The sequence below is a fragment of the Epinephelus fuscoguttatus genome, linkage group LG3 (genome assembly GCF_011397635.1).
Source record: "Epinephelus fuscoguttatus linkage group LG3, E.fuscoguttatus.final_Chr_v1".
Taxonomy (NCBI): domain Eukaryota; kingdom Metazoa; phylum Chordata; class Actinopteri; order Perciformes; family Serranidae; genus Epinephelus; species Epinephelus fuscoguttatus.
The window spans coordinates 16,205,216-16,229,269 of record NC_064754.1 but is presented as its reverse complement, the minus strand read 5'-3'; the positions used below and the strand labels follow the sequence as shown (position 1 = coordinate 16,229,269).

Sequence of the window (24,054 nt, the reverse complement as noted above, 5' to 3'; positions counted from 1 at the left end):
TCATAAACTATCAGAAAAAAAAGTGTCCATAGACACATATACAGTATGATGCAAATACTTAGAGGGATTTCATACATAAATACTGAACATTATATTATATTTATGGCTTTCTATGCAGCAGCAATGAGTGACACAATACAGGAGGGTTAGGCTTCATATATATTCACTGAGAGAACAACAGAAGAATCGGATGATGGTATCATCACAACACCTCTCCTCACACTTCATGCTTTTTTCAGTTGAATTAGACAGGGTTGCAATACTTGCTTTTGCTTGGATATTTTATACAGATTTGAAAAAACAAAACAAAACATGCTATTGAATTGATTTAATGTTTAAAACAAGCATGTCAACTAAATGCCAAAAATATTTATAGAAGGATTTGCGATGTGCCTGTGGCTCCTTCACAGTAAAAGTAAAACCACATTTTGCCAGCTGAACACTTTTAAAGGAATACTTCACCCCCCACCATTAAGACGGCTCAAGAATCTCACAGAGCTAGAAGAGCCCCATTGTGAACCCGGAAATGTTGAGTACACCAAAGTTTTATTGCAGAAATGTAAAGTATGGGTCCCCAGCATATAGAAACTGCCGGATGGTAATTTGCATATGTTGAGCAATTTACATAATTAGCCCAGTTAGCATAATTAGCATAATCGTCCATATTGGCAATATATTTTGCACTGTGTGGCCAATTTCTACAACACTGGAGTGGTTTTAGAGGTTTTAGATGATGCTGAATTCATTTCTGGCACTTTCAGACTGCAAAATATTAATTTTATAACATAATAAATTTCTGCAAATTTTGATTAATTTCAGGCAGATTTTTAGGTTATTTTCATAGTAAACACATAATCTTACATTTCAGTATTACAAGAGCTCTTGTTCTTTGGTGTGAATATTGATAAACTATATTTGTTTAAATTTCTTGAGGTCTGGTCATGTTATTGTAGCTGTAGTAAGTAAGTTGTAAAGTAAGGGAGCATAGGTATACCCAGGCTAGTTGTAACATGCTCGATATTCCATTTAAAAATGTATGAAAAAATATTGTATTTAATGATAAAGGGGCTAGTTTCACTTACTAGCATGTCTTTCATAACACTGGAAGGGAGGTTTACCTAGCCAAGTATAACAGAGGCCCTCGGTCAAACCTGCGACCACCCAACAACGGCGAATTGGGAATCGCAAGTGCTAGCCAATATCCTAAAATCCCTCAAGGCGTGTCTACCTCTGGTAACTGGCTTCTCTTACACTCACCCTCATAAACCTCACTCCCATTTAGGTCACGGCACCAATGTAATAGAGGTCTTCCCGCATGGTCTGCCTGCCCTGGGGCTCGAACCTGTGACCTCTCAGCAACGCCAATCGAGAGTCAAGAACACTAGCCAGTAACACTAGCCTGGACTGCTAGTCTAGGATGGCTGGATGGCATCTCTAAACATTCAGTTTACATGGAGATGGTATTCTTGCATGGCTCTGGGCCTGCTGCGCCTCCGCTGGTGCCTACTATGGTCAGCTGCAAGGTCATCAGCTGAGCGCCACTGCTCATTGATGTTTGGCCTCTTAGCCCAGAACATCTATGTCATTTCATATGTTGCTCGAGCCTGTGGCAGCTTCCAGATCTCCACCCAGCTAATTGTTTGACTCTGAATGCTCTCCCATGTTGTCCAGCGCCCTTGCTGGCCTTATGCTACCTCCTGCACTCTCCAGCTCTCTTGCTCCATTTTGATGATGTCTGAGACCACTAGGCCCCACTCTCCTTCTTGCCAGCCTTGGACCATAGGGCAGGTGGCTCACCTCATCCGAGACCTCCCTGTTCTTGGAGGGAATTCCAGCCAAACAGGTCTCTTGCAGACAAGCACCGAGGGAGCCTTAGCCATTTGCGGATGTAGGCATTGGCTTTGGTCCTTGGGTACAAGGTGAAGTTGGAACATCACACCTTGTATTTTGCTGGTAGCTGGCTGGTTTCGATCTTAGCCGCCTTTCTGACAGCTGCTGCTGCTGCAAGATGGCTTTCCCCATTCCCTTGTCTGACAGGCTGGCTGTGTACTGCCTTCCAAGACTTCTGATGGGCTGGTCTGCAAGGAGAGGAATGTCTTCTCCTCCGATGTTGAAGACTGTCAGTCAGATCCACTTTCCGCAAAGAAAGACTCCTCAATTTGCATGGCTTAAACTTCATCCTTTCCCAGGTGATGAGTTCATCCAGCCTGTTGAGGAGTCTTGATGTACAAGAGGAAAACCTTATCAGGCAAGTGGTGTCATCCATGTCGCCTCTCAGAGGGGGGACTCTGCGATCCGCTGATAGCCTGACACCCCCCAACTCCTTGCCTTGCTCCCGTCTTATTTAGAAGGCTGCCACAAAGAGGACTGGGGAGATGGAGCACCCCATAGCAATTCTCATCTCGAGCCGTTGCCAACAGGAGGTGAGATTCTGGAGTGCAAGATTTATCTGGAAGTCCTGGAAGTAGCTGTTCACCATGCTCTAGATATTGTCTGGATTGTAAAAGTGGTCCAGTACAAAGGCGATGAGCTGATGTGGGAATGTTCCATACTGTTTGCATTCGCTAGGTCCAGCCACACATGCAGATCTTTTTTCTCTCCTTTGACTGTCTGCATTCCAAATCAGGGATGCATGTTCCACACAGCCTGGGGAGCCAGGCACCCCAGCCTTCTGCTAGTTAGTGTCATTGTATTTGTTCTCTATCAAGTACATGGTGCTCTTCCCTTCCATGTTGAGTAGGGCTACACTCATGAAGTGGCTGAAGGTCTTGGAGTCCAGTCTTTTCGAGATTGCCACTGCCACTGTTCTCTGCCACTCAGAGGGGATGCTCGTCTTAGTCCAGACAACTTCCACGAGGGACAACAGAAGCTTCGGCACACTAGGACAGTTCTTATGAAACTGACCTTGCTTGCAGAATCACCTCCTTGACCTCACTAAGTCTGGGTGGGGAAGCATCAATTAGGGCTGAGCAATTGTGAGACATAGCAGATATGGCCTGTCAATAACTGCTCAGAATTATGCAAGAATTTGTTATCCAGTTACAGGATCCAAGTTATTTCAAATACCTGCATTACTTATTCCTCCAGAAACGCATAACAATCAGCCTAACAAAGATTCATAGTTGATCCAAATAGCAATTTTGAATCTTCAAATCCCCCAAACAAGAACAGGAAGACTCTTATCTGGTTACAAAAAGCGTTAAGCAGCTGTGATACTGACCATGCAGGGTGCCCAAACTTTTACTTCAGGCCCTTTCAGTTTTAGTTACTTAACCAATCACAGTAAACAAAATTTTGACCAAACTTTTCATGCTGCTGTATATAACTGAACAACTGCACTGCAATATCAGTGACAGCTAAAAAGAGACTAAAGGCATCAAGATAAGAGTTGCAGCTTATTTATGGAAAATATATTTCACAAAAGGTAGAATGCAAAAGAAATATTTCTTTGTGACTTTGTATTTATTTTTATCTCAAAACACTGCTTAAACTAGCCAACAGCAAAATTATGGAGCTGTTCCTGATTAAACAGGTCAAGACACATAATTATGTCATAATGAGCCATGCTTGCTTACACCAGACGTACCTGGAGCAATACCACCTGGTGCAAGAGTTAAATACTGATATCACCACATCTTGTAACTGCAGATTGCAGAAGGATAAAACAGGGAAAAGGGAAGTGAAGTGTCTCTTTGTCCACCGGCTTTTTAAGGACACAATGCATGCCAAATGAATCACAGTAAATCAGCCATGCTTTGCTGGCTGGAACGCCACGCACACAGCGGTGGTAACGCAATCGAGGACAAGCTAACGGATGATGGTTTCGTTCGAGGTGGTGGGGTGGGGAGGGTGGGAGGTTGGGGGGGGGGTGCTGGGAGGGGACGCAACATCTGTCAGCCCTAAGGCACAATCTCCAAATGGCTGCGACGAGCAGAGAGGCAAGCGCCCTGGAGCCCGTGAGAAGACACAGCGACAGAGGAGGAGAGACAGGCCGAGAGACACAAATACAGATGGACAGAGAAATGGAGGGAGATAGAGACAGGTTGACAGAGTGTGAGACACAGAGACAGAAGAGGGAGAGAGAACAGGAGTTGTAAAGAAGATGGGATGGATAAAAATAGGTGAGCAGTGGGATTCCATCAATATTCTTTTACTCGCCTTTATGGGACATTGCCCACTTTCTCAGCATGGGAGTGAAAGCTATACAACCCAATGCTCACTGCCAGGATTAGAGACCTGAATTCACCTCCAACAACATAAAGGCTTTGGAATAAAAGCATCCACCAAATGGCATATGCTGTTATGTTACTTATTAATGACCACCGTGAAGAATTCATTAATTCAGTAGCTCAGAACAGATCGAGATGTCTAAAGTGGGAATGCTTCTGGTAAATTATCAAAACAAATCCTGTTTGTCTTGTTTGTCTTTTCTCTGTTCATGAATTCAATTCAGTTTGTACATAATGAATCTGTAGCTCTTGGTTTTCACACACAGCTTGCACGCCTTACAATTTATGTAGTCCCACCACCATAAGGGGCAGCTAGCTCACTAGCTGAGATGGAAACCCAATTATATCCAAAGGCAGACACTGACATGTAACTGTTTGTCAGGTCCAGCAGAGTTCTAGGTGAGCTAAAATGTCAGGCAGTGTTCAATTAGCCCGGACTTAAATGCCTCCGATCAAGAGACACAAGTTGTGTTTAATAAGATGAATCAAACAGTTGAAAGCACCCGGTCGATGCAGTGGACGAGACTGCGGGGAAAGTATAAGTAGCTGATTATGAGTATGTGTATCAACTCCTTTTACTTTCAAGTCCTCCACTTAAAGCCACGCAGCAGGATGGAGTTTGAAAGCTGGTGTTTGTCATGAGTGGGAAGAAGTAGGGAGAGCGATTTGATTTGGTACGTGCTGTCATTGCAGCCAGTTTGCTGAGTTAACATGGTTCCACATGGATACACAGAGGCCCGTCTGCTACTTGAGGGGTACAGTTAAAGCAGTTGTAGTACTGCCAGTCTCACCTTATGTTTGATAGCATTAGCTTTGTTGTTGTGAACCTTTTTCTTTAGTGACAGTGAAAAGCAGTGGTATGGTTATTGTATGTGCTATCAAATGACATCGGTGACTTAAACAAACAAACACTTGCTTACCCCTTACGTCTAAGTATCTGACTAAGGTTTAAGAACTAAGGCACACTTGGTCAAGGTTAGGAAAAGATTGTTTTGCACAAAGCAACAACAACAAATTATTACTTTAACTATGCAGGGTTTTCCTAAAAAACAATGTACTCTCACTTATGACCCACTAGAAGTGTGTGGTGGTGTAATTTTCTGCAGAGCCTCTACCCTCTGCCTGTATTTTCAGATTTTCTTCTTATTTTCTGTGTTGGGGACATTTATGGGTGTGTACCCCCACAGCTCTCAGGTGATGCTGGGGCTTTATGAAAATGTAGCGACCAGGTGTCAGACCATAAGCAGCAGGCACCCAAGAGACACAATGCTAAAAATAAGCATACATATTGAGGCGAAATGTCGAATAGGAGTGAATCAGGGGTTGGCTTTACTTTCACTTTCACTGGCGAGCCTTTTAACAAACAGTAATCGACAATCCCGTGTAGTATAACTTTAAGGAACATTTGTTATCATGGTTAAAAGGAGACAAATCCAGGGAAAGATGGTCATGATGAAAGGAATCCTTTGAGTGGTGGCAGGAAACAGGAAGTGAACAGTCTGCAGTAAACAAACTTTAACCATTTAACTCTAACCTACTCCAAAGTAAGCTTTGTGTCACTTGCGCAAATGTAGGCTTTGGACTGCTTGTGTTATTTGTAGGGCTGCCCCTTAATAGTCGACCAAACGTTAGTCGAAAAGAAAGGTCATTAGTTGGCAAGATTTCATTGGTCCCTCAGTTGCCGGAAAAAAAGGTGAAACTCTATTAGGAGCTGTGCCTTGTCAAAATAAATTAAAACCTATAGTACTGCACCATGTGGAACTTTAATTTGAAAGGACAGACACAGGAAGTGGCCACGCTCAGCAGTTACACAGGAGTCAGGTTAATTTCCAGGGCTGGTACCTGTGGTTATTCCACAGGCTAGTTAATAACATGTCGGGCAGGAAATCCAAAGTGTGGGATCATTTTGAGAAGGTGAAGGATGAACCCAAGGTGATATGTAAACTCATCTTCATTGGTCGACTACAAACATGACGTTTCATCTGAAACATGGAAGTAGCTACATGCCCATTAGCCACTTAGCACAATCATTACTGCTTTGCCCACAGCGTCATTAACAGGCAGCTCGCTCAGTGTGTGACGTGCACTTGTAGATAAAATATAGGCCTATATTAATGAAGGTTCATTAGTACGGTTTTGTATTTCTCTCTAATGTAGCACAGTGTTAACAATGTTACTGATACTATTCTTTCTCACACCTTCAACTCAAACCATTGTGTTGCCCCGCCCAAAATATATCATTTAATAATTAAATTAATATCATAAACATGCAGGTGACTAGTCGACTAATGGCCTTAAATGATGACTATTAGTCGACTAGGAAAATTCTTAATCAGGGACAGCCCTAGTTATTTGCAGCAATGCCAGTGTGCTAGTTAGTTAGTTGTAAGCTAGCAACGGACGCAACAGGTGGTTTTATGGGAGTCTGCCTTTGTGTTTCAATCAGCTCATCTTGTCTGTCTCATATATACACAGAAACTTTGGTTCTTTCTGGTCCCACATTGGAGTGACAGTAAAAATACAGTACATAAACATGAGACTATCTGTTCCACAAGGGGTTAGTAAGGGGTTTTATTTTTTGATTCATTTTTTGTGTGTGGGTGAAGTGATTCCATAATTTTTCTCTGGGTTCTCCCTTCGTAGCATTTTGGCCAAGGGGTTGTCAGTGACGACAGGAGACGTCAAGACCTTTAGCCGGTCTAGCACATGTTTACGACTGACATTTATCAACCTCTTGTGAATACTTTACTCTCTCCTGGCTGGACCTGCTCCCCTTTGACTGCCCTTTGGCTTCAATTATGAGACTCAGTACCTCTGGCTTAAGTACAACCCAGAGACAACTTCTCCTTCTCCCTCAGCCCCTGCTGATACGTGTGGGAAATAATCCACAGCCACTTCTGTAGCTCGGAGGAGTATTTATACAAAATCGCCGATATAATCCTCTCCCTTTCAGTACATACATTGTGCGTCATCACACACAGAGAATCAATAAGTGAGAAGCGGTTTTGCAAATAATCAATTTCTTTTCCCTTTCTGTATTTCTGTTGCTGGCTCTTTGAGAAACATTTACTGTATACTGTGAAACATCTGAAACAGAGAAGAGATGGAACATTTATAGTGGCTATAAAAAGACAGTCCAAATGACTCTTAATTGGTCAAAAGTTTTAGGAAATATACTTGTGTGCTTCAACTGAAGTTGGGAAACTTACAGTCACAGGCACTTCTTAGATTATAGGATGAATGTGAACTGGTCTTGACCCCCTCATTGCCCCAGTTTAGCTGTGCTCTGTCATGTAAAATTGATTTTAAATACAGGGTAGCTACTGGCTCCTGGGTCCCTGCTGGCTCTGTCAATCCCAGTTCAAAACTGTAACCTCAGGTGGATCAGTCTTTGTTTATGAGTTGTTTTTTGCTCAGAAATCAAAATAAACAGGAATTGGCTGAAACCAGTTTATTTACTTATATTAAATCACTCCAACCAAGTCGCTGTCACGGCAAAGCTTGAAAATTGACTTGCCCCAGAGAGATTAAATCTCAGGCTCTTTTCTTTGTTCCACTTTTTGAACGCTTTTCCAATCTGAACATGCTGAAAATCTGACAGCAACAACAACAAAAAAATCTATTTATTGCTGGGTATTGTGGGAAATTAGGCATAGATTTATAGAGAGGAGTCACAATCCAATTACTGGGTGACTGTGAGATGGAAAGTATGAATCTTAATTTCATTAATATTCTATCTTGGAGTATTTACGGTACTGCGTTGGCGGAATTAACTCAAGTATTCCTTACACATATCTTAAATGTCCTCCAGCTGGCACATATACGCTTCATTAACCTTTGTCATTTTCAACCTTTTTGGCCTCATAATTTACAGTCTCTCATGCACAGACATGCACACACTCAAACACACACACACACACACACACACACACACACACACACAGTCTACTGTTTGACTGAGTGAAATGTTATTCCCCATCTAGTGTGCGAGTGTGGATTCTTTACTTAAACAGAGCTGATAGGGAAAGTTTTACTTCTATGGAGCACTTTGATGACTTTTCTTAACCAAAGGTTATTCTGTTGGACCAGAAGTCATTAAGTTTACAATTCTTCAGTCCCACCACTACTAAAACAGACTGTTTCAGGTTCATTAGAGAGCAAGTGAGATGAAAAATACAATTTCCCAGTTTTAATTCCATGTCCCTGTGGTAACTGATCATTCATGTCTTATTATATGCTGAATATATGTTAAAAAAAATCTTTTCTTTCTTTTCTCTTTCTGTAAAAAACATGTTAAATGGTCTCAAATGTTTGATTGACTCATCCTGCACCAGGGGAAACAATAAAAGTTCACCCAAGGCAAGCTAGCCACACCGGTCACAACCTTTGTTTTCATTTCAATCAGAAGAGACAGAGGAATGAGAAAAGACAATATTTAATACAGAATATGAGCGTACAGATTGACAGATGATTTGTGCTGATTAAGATTTAACACAAGTCTTTGGCCCTTGGACACCAGAGGGAGATATTTTGTTATCGAGGGACATCTGAGCGGCAGCAGGATAAATCCCCCCATGGAGTTCAGACACTGGTGGTGGTGGTGGCTGCTGACTCTCTGGCAGCTGACTGCTGAGGCGTATGAGGCTGATGAGTCCGTGAAGACTGGGTGGTGATGGGGAGGTGGAGGGCACGCATGACAGCAGCAGGAAAGAGAAAGAACCATATTTAAAATGAGAACAGTAAGGCGGTAGGCTGACAGAGAAGGTGTGTCGCTGTGGTATTGGTTGATTGTGAATCAGGCAATGACTCAATTGCCCTACCCAGACAATGACACCTTGAGATAGTGAGTGAGCATAAGTTCAAGGAGTGAATGGCAGGGTGAGAAAGAAACTTACAACCTGAGCATTAATTATATTGTCTTCCTGACTGAACTTTTGCTTGAGCTTCATTTTCAAAAAGCGTTGGCAAGGTCTAATTCATTCATCACACCCTCGTTCTCCTTCTGATCTAATAGTGAATGACATGTGCGTGAAGCCAACACTCCACTTAAGCTTCATATCATGCTAAACTATAGGTCCGCCCACTGTATAGCAGTCCAGTCAAATGTGAAGGATTTTGTGACTGTACACCGCTCAAAAATTACGTTTCAATAGGGAATATGTCACAATATTGAAACTCAAGACACTCTAACTTCCATTTCACTGAGACTTAACAATGGAAGTTAACAATGAGTATACAGTACTGCACAAACCTGATTTCAAGTTATCATTATAAGTAATATACTGAGTACCAATGGGATTTTTTTTTTTCAGTTGCAGTGGTGGCTCAGAATGGCTTGTATGAATATGTTTTGTTTAGTTTAGTTTAGTTTATTTAGTCCTTTGCAAGGATTTTTTTTTACTAAATATTGCAATGTCATCACATCAAAAAAGTTGGTGAAGCAGTTGAAGATGCTTTTTATGCTTCAACAGCAATTAAAAACATCTCTAAATCAACAGCAAGATATTTCTTTGAAAAAAATATTCTTAACTCAAGGTCCACTCGTTAGCCTTTTCCAGACATTTTAATTGCGTCTCACTGTCTTTATCGGCACTTTTTTATTAAATGGACAAAGTGGTTCTTTAATTAATATTGTTTGTCAAATTGCTCTTTTCAAGGTCAAGAATAATCCTTAAGGCTTGGACATACTTTCTGTCAACAACAACCCGCGGGCAGTTCTATTCATAGTGCAATTGAGGGTCTGTGTCAGCCCCCAGCAGTAAATGGGAAGGCTGGGAGATGACCTTAGTGGCCTCCTACTGCCTACGTCAAGGGAAACTGAAGCTTAAATAACTGCAGTGTTTTGGACTGGACTGGAGTGGAACAAGAGATTAGAGCATGCACAGTTGGTCAACCTGTGTACAGTTCACATAGTCAAATAAATAAATAAATAATGGACTGCACGCAAAGGTTTTTATGTATGACATTTATTCATTCATTCGTTCATCTTCTAACCGCTTCATCCTCTTGAGGGTCGCGGGGGGGGCTGGAGCCTATCCCAGCTGACATCGGGCGAGAGGCAAGACAGGTCGCCAGACTATCGCAGGGCTGACACATAGAGACAAACAACCATTCACGCTCACATTCACACCTACGGACAATTTAGAGTTATCAATTAACCTAGTCCCCAATCTGCATGTCTTTGGACTGTGGGAGGAAGCCAGAGTGCCCGGAGAGAACCCACGCTGACACGGGGAGAACATGCAAACTCCACACAGAAGGGCTCCCACGCCCGGGATCGAACCGGCAACCCTCTTGCTGTGAGGCGAGAGTGCTAACCACCACACCACTGTGCCGCCCTGTATGACATTTATGTCACACATAAAAAAACTTTATTCATATAGTACACAAAGTGCTTTACAATAAGGACAGTATAAGCACAGTGCTTCACATGAAAATAGACAGATTGAACATAAAACAGAGCTGATTCAAACTGGACAGGTACATTTTGAGCTTTCATTAAAAAATATTAGTGAGCTAGCTTATTATTAGCTTATATAGTATTTTGTTCCATAGCTTTGGGGCAGAATGGACAAAGGCTGCATCCCCGATCTTCTTCAGGCTGTTGCTGGGAACCTCCAATAAAAAGCAGCAGATGATCACAGTGAAGGCCTTCATGAAGGCAAACAAGGGAAGTTAACAAGGGAGTTAGCAATGTAGCTTAGTCCCAGCCTGGGCTTTGTATACAAAGAGGAGGACCTTAAAATCAATTCTAAATGTAACAGGAAGTCAGTGCAGAGCAGCCAAAGCAGGCCTGGTCTCTGCTCTTGGTTCTGGTTGATAGCTGACAGGGCTTGACGCTGACTTTTTTCCCAAGGAGCACATGTGCTCCTAAGTTGAAAAAGTAAGGAGCGCACAAAGAACTTTAGGGGCACAATGTAAATTGATCAAATCATGTGTTTTCCGTAATAAACGTGATGCAAATAGACATTTACAAGCAAAATTATTTCATGAATTTGTATACAAAATGTACAGAAAGGTAAAATCATCACGGTTTGAAAAAGTAATGCAATTTAATTTTGTCTTTAATGTTATCTTATATATGTTATCTTTGCAATACGATTATCTTATATAATGTTATTACTATCCTAAAACATTCTCCAGGTCCTCTGAAACTCTGCAGGACTTAAGCCTCTTTCACACAGAGCTTCACACAGAGAGGACAGGATTAGGGGAAAGTACAGGCTCATTCAGGAGCTACAGCTCCATGGTGACCGCTTTCGGGTGTACTTCAGGCTCTTCTCTGCTATTGGACGCGCGGTGCCGAGGTGTCGTCACAGCGCGTTGTGGTGAAATTTAAAAAAAAAATCAATTTGAGCGCAGGCTGGCGGTGCGCGCCGCTCAGCTCGGCGGTAGCACATACACTATGAATGGGTTCGTCAGCGGAGGTCTGCGCTTTGCGCGCTCTGAGTGAAAAGGGCTTTATTTCCACCCTGCCCAGCAGCCGAGTGCACCAGCTGGGCGTAAAAAAGAAGGTCTTAACTCTTACGCCGGACTTAACTATGTCCGACGTTGTGACTGGAATTTACACCGCGTGCACCAAGCCTGACTGACAACGGTCGTAGCTGCGCCTGGTCTTACAATGCGCGTCCACGTGAATACACGCGAATCGATGATTGTTGCCAAGCAACACACTTCTACCCAAAGCGCTCTCAAACTTGTCCCCACAGCTGGAAGAAGAAACAATATGGAGAACACTAATCAAAAAAAAAGGAAGGTAAATTTTACAGATGGAGAAATTAGGAAGCTGATAGAATTATATTCAGAACATAAGGACATCCTCACGGCAAGATTAAATAACACCAACACCAACAGGCACAAACTGTCGGCGTGGAAAACAATCACTGCGTCCATAAACAATAACTGTGATGGAGGACTGCGGACAGTGGAAGAGGTCAGGAAAAAGTGCATTGATCATGTCCCCCACTGTATTTTGAAAGGCCCCGTTGGCGTAAAACCTGAGCGCAATCAGCACCTGCAGGGCGGGGGACAGCGCCGAGTTTCTGTCAGACCGATGCTGCAGTTGAGGGGAGAGCTCTTCAATTAACTCAAAGAGCGCTTGTCTGCCGAAACGAAACCTCTCTATCAGCTCACTCTCTGTATACACATCGAGCGGGTTTGTCCTGTCACGAATGACTCTTTCCCGTCTAAATGCTCTCTCGTTAAGCATCCAGTAAATAAGACGTCTTGCCATCTTTCTTTCTTTTTTCCGGCCGTTTGATTCCGTTAAAATTACCATGGCTACAAGTCCGAGTTTCCAACTTACGCCTGCTCCACATTAGGCGTAAAAGTTACACCCAGGCGGAACACACACAGGGCTTAAGTCTAACTGGTGCACTCGTCTTAACCTTAAACTGGTCGTAACGTTCCGTTCTAAGTCGGACGTAACGTTACACCCAGGCGTACGCCCAGCTGGTGCACTCGGCCTCAGCAGTGGTACCGTGGTGAACGGTCCCTAACTGCGGGGAGAACGGAGCAGGCTTCCCCGTACGTAGGTCCACCGCTTCCTCCACACTTTGACCGACAGTGGGACTTTTCATTGTGCCGACAGTGGCTTGGAAACCGCCCATAACCGTGTCACACGGGTAAGAGGGAAGAGGGAAGGCAGCTGGAGTTCCTCTAAAATATAGGCTGCTTCGGCTGTTTTTTTATGTGCACGTGCCCCTAAATATTTTTTACAGTTCGCACACACCTATTTTTAGTCGCAAATGAGAGTGAAACGCTCGCACTGTCGAGCCCTGGCTGAGCTACAGATTTTTGAATGAGCTGAAGTCTCTCAGAGGTGTTTTTTGGGTGGCCAGTATAAAGTGCGTCACAGTAGGTCAGCTTGAAAAAGGCATGTATCAATTTCTCTACATCTTTTTCATTTAGAAATGGTCATACCTTAGCTATGTTTCTGAGGGGTGAAAATTATGTTTTCATCACCTTGTTAATGTGATACTCGAAGCTTAGATTTGAATCTAGGATCACACCAAGACTTGTCACTGGGTAGTAATAGAGTTTATGGCTGCAGCATCGTTTGGTTCAGCAGAGATGTACAGTTGCGTGTCATCTGCGTAACTATGGAAACAAACATTGTGTTCTCTGATGATGTCACCAAGTGGCAGCATGTAAAGTGAGAATAATAGTGGACCAAGGCAGCTCCCTTGTGCAACCCCAAAACAGAGGTCATGTTTCTCAGACACTCCAAGACTGACATAAAACTTCCTCTCTTTAAAGTGAGCTTTGAACCAGTTTAACACACAGTCAGAAAGACCAACTAACTTTTCAAGATGGATGGACCAAATCAAACTCTCCCATGACGCATGGACACTGAATCTTTATTTGGCTTCCATTGTTCAAAATAGAGATAATTGTTGTTTTCCAAAAATCTCTTACAAATTGAATAATCATTCACTTTAGCTACTTGAGGACAAAAGAAGAAGAAGTCTTAAAAGTCCACTGAGTAGGATTTCGTACCATCTAGCAATGAGGCTACAGAATTTTAACTTCTCCCATGTACCAAGCGTGCAGGAGAACAACATTGGCTGTCACAAAAGTGCAAAACTGCAAATGGCCCTTTTTATAGCCTGTGTTTGATTTGTCCGTTCTGGGCTACTGCAGAGGAACATGACAGACTCTTTGGACGAGGACCTGCTCTATGTAGATATAAATGAGCGTGGTCTCGCTCCGAAGTCATCAAAATCCAGCCCTTGGGCAGTAACTTGCATCAGAAACCAATGAAAAAAGGCATTCTTTCATGTCAGCATGATACGTGGCCGGTTGCCGTTATAGTATAACGGTGGTTGGTGGCTTCAGGGGGAAATGCAGCGGGAAAAGGGCGAAAGCTAAGGCGCCAAAAGTTGGAGTGGTGGATTTGTCCAACAAATATCGACTTGAGCCCAAGAGAGCGGTGTTCACGTCATGTAAGATTCTAAAGCCAAACCCTGCTATTTTTTCCTAAACCCAACCACTTCCTTTTGTTGCCTAAACCCAAAAAAATTGCAAAAGGACTCCCGCACACTGTCTGACTTGCAATATAAAATTTATTTGCGATGTTCCTTCATCAGGCAAACCTGAAGGTTTAGTACCGGAATGTCGCAAATAAATTTTATATTGCAAGTCAGACAGTGTGCGGGAGTCCCTTTGCAATTTTTTGGTCTTCTCTCTCCAACGCACCTGTCTTGTTTTAACAGATGTGCGAAGTGATTTCCTTTGTTGCCTAAACCCAACCATTTGTCAATCAATTAATCAATCAATTTTATTTGTAAAGCCCAATATCACAAATCACAATTTGCCTCACAGGGCTTTACAGCATACAACATCCCTCTGTCCTTTGGACCCTCACAGCGGATAAGGAAAAACTCCCCAAAAAAACCCCGTTAACGGGGGGAAAAAAACGGTAGAAACCTCAGGAAGAGATCAGCATAATAAATTAACAGTAATCCACATGACACAATGAGACAGAAAGAGAGACAGAGAGAGAGAGAGAGAGAGAGATGCAGGACAGACGGTAATGACAGTAGCTTACAACAACATTAATGAAAGTAATAATATTATAGCTATAGTTCTGGCTACTGAGGTACAATATGTTGAAAGTATATATTAATATCTGACAGTATACATGTGTAACAATAATCATATGTGTATAATAACAGTACAAGTATGACTAATGATAACAGCAGCAGCAGGAGGCATCTGGCAGGACCACGGCAGCAGCACAACCACATACGTCACACTATCCAGGCACCACTGCGATATGAGTTAATCTGAGAGACAGTGGAGCACAAAGGCTCCGGAGAAGCCGAGTTAGTGACATCCAGAATGGCCGAGTTAGCAAGATGCAGTAATAGGATACGAGAGAGAGAGGGAGAGAAGGTGCCTGGTGTATTACAGGGGGGTCCTCTGGCAGACTGGGCCTAAGTCAGCCTAACTAGGGGCTGGTACAAGGCAAGCCTGAGCCAGCCCTAACTATAAGCTTTATCAAAGAGGAAAGTCTTAAGTCTAGTCTTAAATGTGGAGATGGTGTCTGCCTCCCGGACCGCAACAGGAAGATGATTCCACAGGAGAGGAGCCTGATAGCTGAAGGCTCTGGCTCCTGATCTACTTTTGGAGACTTTAGGGACCATGAGTAACCCTGCGTTCTCAGAGCACAGTGTTCTGGTGGGATAATAAGGCACTATGAGCTCTCTAAGATATGACTGAGCTTGACCATTTAGAGCTTTATAAGTTAACAGTAGGATTTTAAATTCAGTTCTGGATTTTACAGGGGGCCAGTGCAGAGAAGCTAAAACAGGAGAAATATGATCTCGTTTCTTCGTTCCTGTTAGTACACGTGCTGCTGCATTCTGAATTAGCTGGAGAGTTTTTAAGGACTTACTAGAGCTACCTGATAATAGAGAGTTACAGTAATCCAGCCTTGAGGTAACAAAAGCGTGGACAATTTTTCTGCATCTTTTCGTGTCAGGATAGGCCTAATTTTTTCCTCAATATTACGCAGATGAAAAAATGCGTAATAAAGTTGTGTTTGTTGTTGAAGGAAAAAACAGTGTGAAAAATGAAGTATATCTTCAAAGAAGAGAACTTGACACGGTGTCCCAGAACGTCAACAACCAACTAACCCGGGGTACCACCTGGGTATGTGGTCGTGGAACGTCCATGATCAAAACGTCAATATGTGACGAAGTCTAAGTGACATGTGTTGTATAAATAGCTCATTCTAAGTTGTGTAATGAAAACACAACGTTTCTAATTCTCAGGTGATTATACATTAATAAAAACATAGTTATGAGTATTACACACCATTGCTGCCAATAGATGCTCCTAAATCCTACACACTGGACCTTGTAAATTTAAGAGCTAAAAAGTGTTTGCAAATAACTGCCTACTTACAGAGCAACATCAGCATTTATTTCAAGATGTGTCTGGCCGCCTGAGAAATGCCCAGTATTTACTCTATTATTTTTTGTCTCCGCCAACAGAAACCTGTATCTTGAGTTTGCTGAATATTTTACCAGCTAGATGCCAACTTTGTCCACCTGCCATTTGGTGTTAGGCAGGTCGCTTAGAGTGGGCGTATCAGAACGTATTTGTTGAAAACAGCTACCTGCTGGAAACAGTGTTAGAGCAGTCCAGCAGCGAGTGAAGCGTGCAGTAATCATGCTGTAAAACCAAACCAGTTCTCTTTAAAAAAAAAAAAGGCTCGACAGCATGGTAGAGGCATGATGAGTGTGTTTCAGCTACTGTTTGTTTTTTGTTAAAAGTATTGATCACTTGAGCCTAAAATACTTGTTGTAATAAGGGAGAACAACTGCAATTGTTGTCCCTGAAATGTGTGCCCTGGACAGGACAATATCTGATTGAGCCTGTACAATAACTTTTCAGATACAAATCATGGATAGGAATATTAAATATCCTTGTCTCCAGAGCTGTCCTTTCCATCTGCATTCTGCTTTATTTGAACTTCATTTAGGCTACTGCATTTTCAACTTTCTTTGATAAGATTGTGGAATCCAATATTCTTATTCAAGCTTGTCTTGTGTTTGTATTGGCACGCTGCGAGGACTGGAAGGAGCCTGCACAAAATTAATTTATGTGATCCTATGTAAACATCATTCTTTTAAGCCACTTGTGCATGCAGGAAAGCTGCGTGTTGAGCGACTGAAGGGAGGGAACGACTGTAGAATACAAACAAAGCAAAGCCCCCATATTTTAAAACCATCATTTTCTGGAATTGAAAAAACCTTATGCTACGGGAATCCTTTCTGTATTGTAGCATCTGTCCTCCAGCCCTTTTCTTTTATTTGTTTATGATTAGAAAGGTTAAATAAAGTTTTTATACAAGAGAATAAAGCCAAAACAAAGCCTCTTGCATCAGAGCTGGAGCTGTTTCTAGGATTTGAGATCAGTGAGGGCTTAGCCCAGACCTCTGTAGGGGGTTTGGAGGGATCCATCCCCGGGAATGTTTTTTTCACAACAACCTTTATTTGGATGTATTTTTATGCACTCTGGCACCTTATTTAAATTCAAAGTACATGTCTTAAGCATTGAAAAGTTTTTCTTTCTTTCCAGATTAACTATAACTGGTAATGTTAAAAATATTAGTAGTTGTTTTGTTGTATTAGCGTTGAATGTTGAATGTATTTATGTTAACAGTGCTGCAAAGTAACTAAGTACTTAATTACAATTTTGAGGTAATTGTATTTTACTTAAGTATTTACATTTTATGCTACTTTTTACGGCAATACATTTTTTACATTTTCATAATTTTATTTTCGACATATCTTGCAGGTATCGATTAACCAATAACTGTTGTCAGTATCAAAATACATGTAGATATCAAGGCAATGACAGACAGGTAAATAAGCAAACCAGAGCATATGGTATATAAAAAAATGTAAACAAAAACTGTCTGACCTTCTCTTAATAACATCATACTTCATATAACACAGCTGTACTGTCATGACAAAGAAAGTAACAGGCATAAAGAAGTAGCACAACATATGCACCTACTTTTATCTGATGACTCATATTACCTTGAGGATTTAGATAATACAAATATAATCAACCAATAAATAATGATGTATTGCTGTAAATTAAAGTACCTGCAGTATATAAAGTAATTAAAATGAGCTCGGGCTTTTCCACCTGCAACATTAAAGTGATGAACACATTAATGTGTCAATCCAATAATATATATTATACTAACAATGGGCCGTTCTGCAGAATGTGTACTTTTACTTTTTGTACTTAAGGCATATTTTGACTTCCTTGAATGATATTTTGAATGCAGGATTTTTTACTTGTAACAAACTATTTCTACACTGTAGTATTGCTACTTATCCTTAAAGTTCCAGTGTGTAAGGTTTGGGGGGATATATTTGCCAAAATGGACATGATAATTATATTTTCTTCAGTATTTTAAGCCTGAAAGTAAGAATTTTTATGTTTTCATTACCTTTGAACGAGCCATTTTCATCTCCATAAGGAGCGAGTCATCGCCCAAGGACATCGGGTCCATGTCATTGGTTCGACAGCCCATTGGTCCGACATCCCATTAGTCTGACTGTCCGCGATGCTGAATGGCTCCCGGCAGGCGTATTTCTGCCTTGATGGTGTGCCGCGACCGGCTCTGGGTCAGCTGGGAAAGGCTTGAGGCGGAGCAGGCTCACAGCTTATGTGTTTGTCACTTTCTTTTTCATTTTAACCCACACCATGATCTTTTCCTGACCCTAACCAAGTGGTTTTTGTGCCTAAACCTAACCAGACCTTAACCACAGGGCATCATGATGATTTCGGAACGGACTTCAGAAACAATGGGTTTAATGTGGTCGGAACAATGGGCTGTCGGACCAATGGGCAGTTCCCGGGAGATCGCCATGTTGCACCTTCATGTTTCTAAAGTTGCCCTGGATGGGGCAATTCATGTTTTCATGTTGGCCACCATTAGCAAACCCCTCTGCGACAAGAGTGTCAGAAAAACACATATTTTTTTAACGTGAAACTGCTCAGTTCAGTGTTTTTACTCGTTTCAATCACTGCTTGTTTTGGAGAGGAAGAGATCTCTGTGGATGATTCGGCTCCCTGTAAAAAGCTCCTGAACAATAAACGCTGAAGGAATTCTAACCGGGAGAAATTCCAGCTGGTTGCAATCTGCATTCCTCATGCAACTAAATCCCCCTAAATCTTACACACTGCTCCTTTGAATCAACAGTCTGAGAACTTCTTCCACCACTGTATGTTAACATCAGTACATTGGAATGTTAAATGGGTTTTCTTTCAGTTCAGGTGTGTGCACTGTTCACCTCTCCATCACCTGCTGTCTGTCTATCTGTGTTTGTCCAACAATAAACAGGTCGTTTACTGTTTTAGTTTAGAACCGAATTATAACATGATATTGTAATGTGGGGGTTGTGAAATTAAAAGGTACCTACAATCATGATGAAGAGAAACGCAGCCTACTTCATGTTATAAATCATTTCACACTGGCTACTCTTACTCTTTCATTTTGGAAAAATCCTAAAAGATTGAGTTGTTTTGGTCTGACATTTCTCCTCTACTCTTCCTGCGTCAGTCAGCCCTGACCATCAGACCCCCTCGCAGCCCCCCCCTCACCCACACACACACCGACCCCCCTCCCACACACACACACACACACACACACACACACACACACACACACAAAGTTTAGACACCTGCATTTATTTTGACAGGCTGTTATGTTACAAAGACTACCGCACGTTCACACATATTACATTTTTTGTCAAGGTTCACGGACTTACTGGTGTGTTCTCCCTCTGTCTCTCTCCCTCTCTTTCTCCCTCGTCTCACGCTCAAACTTTTTTTTTATCCATTTGGAGCTGTAGCCCCCAATGCCCTGACCTAACGACGCCGCAGGCTGTAGCAATCTCCATATTGTATTTACACACCTCGCCAGGGTGTATAAATCTTCATATTCACATGTATATTAGCGGAGTACACTTGTCTGTAACAATGCCGAATCATAATGTCCCTGTAATCCCCCATTTACCAGAAATACATCAGTCAATTATGAAGTTGTCCTCTATTCCAGCTGAGTTGCAGTTCCAGGGAGTGAGCACAATGTTAATTGGGATTTGTAGTTCAGACAGCATTTGAGTGCATTTGATTGGATTGGTCAGCATGTGGCTCACGTACCAGTATGTGGCATTATATCTGCCTTTTGTGAGTGATGAACTGGTGTAAGTGGTAACTGCTGTTACCCAAGCGTGTGCTGACAAATGAGTCACTAGCATGAGAGACCAGAAACACTTTGCTGTACGGTGCCATACTGAGAAGGATATTGACTGTGAGAGGAGTGTGGATTCTCTTTCTCACGGCTGTCTGATGACATGATGTGCACACAGAGATTGTCATGCCAAAGGCCATCTCTAAATCGAATGTAAGCTCCTGTGTGCGACGCAGGGACGGTACTCCAGCTCCGCCACTTGTAGCGGCCTGCAATTAACAACAAACAAAGCCACACTCTCACAATTATCACATAAAAGACTAAATTATTATTAGCATGAAGAAAATTGTTTTTTCCCAACAGTCAGTTCACATTTATGTATATTTACTGTCACAATAAGCCTTCCTCAGACAATAGACCATTTTTCCGAAATGAAGTAATAATAAAATGCTTTTTGTTTAAGTGTGCATTTACACTCCAAACTAAATTGAATTTTCAAGTGAAGTCATTAGCCCTTTTTAGATAGGAATTGTTCAAATTTGCAGGAAAGCCCAATTAGTCTTTTTTCAGCATTGGCAGTATAAAAACAAAATCAAAGAGTACAGCAAAATGCCGCCTACCTACTTTTGTTTATACAGAATGCACCTTTTTCGGGGCAATGGGGGGCGTGAGCAAGTAACAAAACGTGTGGCTCAGCATGTGACGTAAACAGTGATGTTGGAGGGAAGCCGCAGCTAGTCTGGCAGTGGTTATCAGGCAGCGATTCTCTCATAAATCGGCCCGTTCCTCACCGTCCCCGTCATCTGATGGTTAATGGCCTTCGTTTGCAAGGGCAAGGAGGGCGCGCAATTCCTTGTCTCCCCAGTTGCTCATCTTTACAGCGTCTGTCAGGTTTGCGTTTCCCTCTGGCTACTAGCTGCTCGCTAATTCCTGCTATCAGCTGTTTCCTGTTTATCCACCGCCATTGGCTCACACATGCAGTGTCATCAACAGCTCCTCCCACAAGTCTTCAACAGCCCCTCCCGTTGCGGAAGGCCGCCTTGCTCTGTTTAAACTTAAAGGGTTCCGCCAATATGACTACCCTATGAGGCGGAAAATATTTGCAATAATATATCATACATGGCATATGATGGTAAAGAAAAGTACTGACTGACTACCACTGATGCACTGCCAACTTGTTGCTTAAGTTCATAATCCGCAAACAGTAACAACAAACGCTGTGTCCCTGACATGTGTATCACTTTAAGGCCTCTAGTTTCCCGGCGCGGCGCAGGGTGGCGAACCCCACGCAGAGCTAGTTTTGAGCAGCGCAACCCAAGGCGCGCTCAGTTTGGTAGTTTGGCAGACCAAGGTGCACTGAGATGGGTGTGGCGGCGCAGCAGGGGGAGGTGTCGACAGATCCAGCTTGGCGCAGTGACAGTTTCGTGCCAAAAGGCTTCGCCGAAGGTGCGCTAAAAGCTCACCAGCTAAAACCAGGTCTACTGTCATCGCAGGGGGAGCACAGCCGGTGTAAGTGGAAGTTTGGCTGACCGGTGGACAGTGCACACACGTCACCAAAACCTCACAGGCAGGGTTCCAGAATATCAGGCACATTAACAATGCAATAAATACCCAAAAAAAACACTATTCAATGCAACTATCTGCAATCAGCACATAAATGCATCTCTATATCGACTGTCCCGTCACATCTGATGTCAGATCAAAGGGGATTGGCACCGTTTGGCATGTTTGGCACGCGTAATGGAAACCCAACCTGATTTGATTAACAAAACTAATGAGTTCACATCCCTCTCAGCCAACCACAGACAGCCACAGCATCAGATAGAGAGTATATATTCAGCATCTGTCATCTTAGAAAAGTCAAAAGAAAAGAAACAGAGTGAGACTGCGAGAGAGAAAGAGAGAGCGCACGCGCGCACGAGAGAAACGCAACATTGATTTACAATTGTGGTGACCTCCTCCCAGGCTACCTTTGCATCATCAGCCCGTGGAGGTCTGCTCACAGTTCCGTATATTCGGACAGTGTGAGCTTGGACCTCCCGGACCAAAACATCAGTTTCCTCCTGGGAGAAGTTTGGCTGTCTGACACTGCTGCTCTCTTCTGCCATGGCGAATTGAGTAAACTCTCATTACGCCTTCGTGCGGCGCATTTAAGGGCGAGGAGAGGGGCTCATTTGATTGGTGTGATGTGTGTAAAACCCACTCCACGCCTTCTCTCCTCCTTCTTTCTGACTTGCGCAGGTATGAGGGACGGAGGTGGGAAAGAGGAGTAGCTGCGCCAGGCGCACGGTGTGCCAAACTTGCAAAATCCGCCTGGCCACACACAGTTGGCGAAGCACAGGTGCACTGCGCCCCTGCTGCGCCCGGTCTGCGAAACTAGACGCCTAAGTGTCCTCTGGAAACAGTTTGTGTTGTGTTGTGAACTTCTTGTAGCACTTTTTTTTTGCTTGGGGATCGTGAAATTGATATTTTTGTGTGTTGTTTAGTCGGTGAAAATGTTATCTAAATGCTGCATGTGTCGTCAGATTGGTGAGGATGTTTCTTCATTTGCATGTGTTGAGCTCTGAGGGCTACCATAGGAGCCTCATTAGAAAGGGACTCCTGTTTCAAACAGTTAACTATTCTACTGCAGCAGTAGACAAATTAAAACATGGAGAACAGCATGAAAATATTAAGTAGAAAAGAACAAACAAAATATACAATATATCACTAAGTAAATATTAAGTGTATTAAGATCCTTTTGCACATGTAAATAGAGAACATGGCAAATGTTTTTAGCACTGTAGTGTGCACAGGCTGGTTGGCTAGACTCTTTTGCACACTTTAATCTACCTCTTAATACACTGGCGCCACTGTCATCAGTGCCATGTTATTGGCGGTTGGCCACAGATTTTCTTTTAACACCATACATTAGTTTTAGTAAAGTTGTTTAGTTTTTATTTTAAAGATCTTGGAAGCACCTTCACTGGCAGAGATATCATGGAGAAAAATGCTTGGAGCTAATGATATTAAATCTTTCATTTATCCTCTCTGGCTTGAAAGTTATTTTATTTAGTTGGCAAAACTGACAATGCTCATTAAGATCATTCTCATGATATAACTTCATAACAACTTTATTATTATTTATAGTCTTTATGTAAACTGTTACTGTTGTTTATAAAATGAAAGTTGTTAAAAACATAACATCTTAGGTTGTACATAGCCCCAGCAACCTTTACCGTTACAGTGTATCCTCATACAAGTGTTTGCATGCTATGTGATGAAATAGTGTCATATGAATGCCACTACTTTTTGCATACTTTTGATTTGGTTTAGGAAAAGAAATATGGTGATGATGTACCTTAAAATAACTCAGAGTTCACTTGGATTCACACAGTCTCAAACACTGGTCTCTTGGGAAAAGTCCTGTGCTGTTTGACCCAACCTGCCTCTATACACAGACTTACAGTCCAATACTACTTCCTTCCTTACTTCTGTCAGTGCACTGGTCACATGATCAGAGTCCTACCAATTACATGGGTTATACACAAATTACTGTCTCATGCTTATGTAGGCTATGTACAAATTGTGACGCATTCCTTTTCATAGGTAAACATGCAGGGTGTACATAAGAACAGTCCGACCATTAAAGTAGGGCAGCCTGTCGGTGCTTCTTAAAGTCAAGAATGCTTCTTTGGTAGGGCAGGTCCTTCCAAGTCGGGTCCTACAGAGGCTAGGTAAGACTCCGTCCTTGCATTTGGTGAACCCAGGTGGCCCAGGTGTGTGTCATTGAAGAGGCCTTGCCTTCAATTCCAGCAAATAGTGCACAAAGAATTGTGGGTACTTCATGCCCTCTGAGGATACACACATGCATCCTTGAAAGTTCTCTGAAGGAAGAACTCTGTCCTCGGTATTCAAATGATCCTTAACATTGGAACAGTCCTTTGATTGGATTCGATGACGTAGCCTCCTTGAAATTGAGCCCTTTCGGGATCCTTCCTTGACTTTGAGTTGTATGCTGCCTGGAAGGAAAATCCCAGGGCAAGTGGGCAAATCACTCGCCTTTGAATGCATCGTTCTCACTGAAGTTGACTCAGATGTGTGTATCAATATTACTGGATA

The 24,054-nt window shown here is 42.5% G+C and overlaps 1 protein-coding gene across 9 annotated transcripts in view; it reads left to right on the top strand.

Annotated features, from left to right (window-relative positions):
- The window catches only part of LOC125886637 (VPS10 domain-containing receptor SorCS1), a 247,028-nt gene that overhangs the window by 146,251 nt on the left and 76,723 nt on the right, over positions 1-24,054 (top strand). The window lies entirely within an intron of this gene.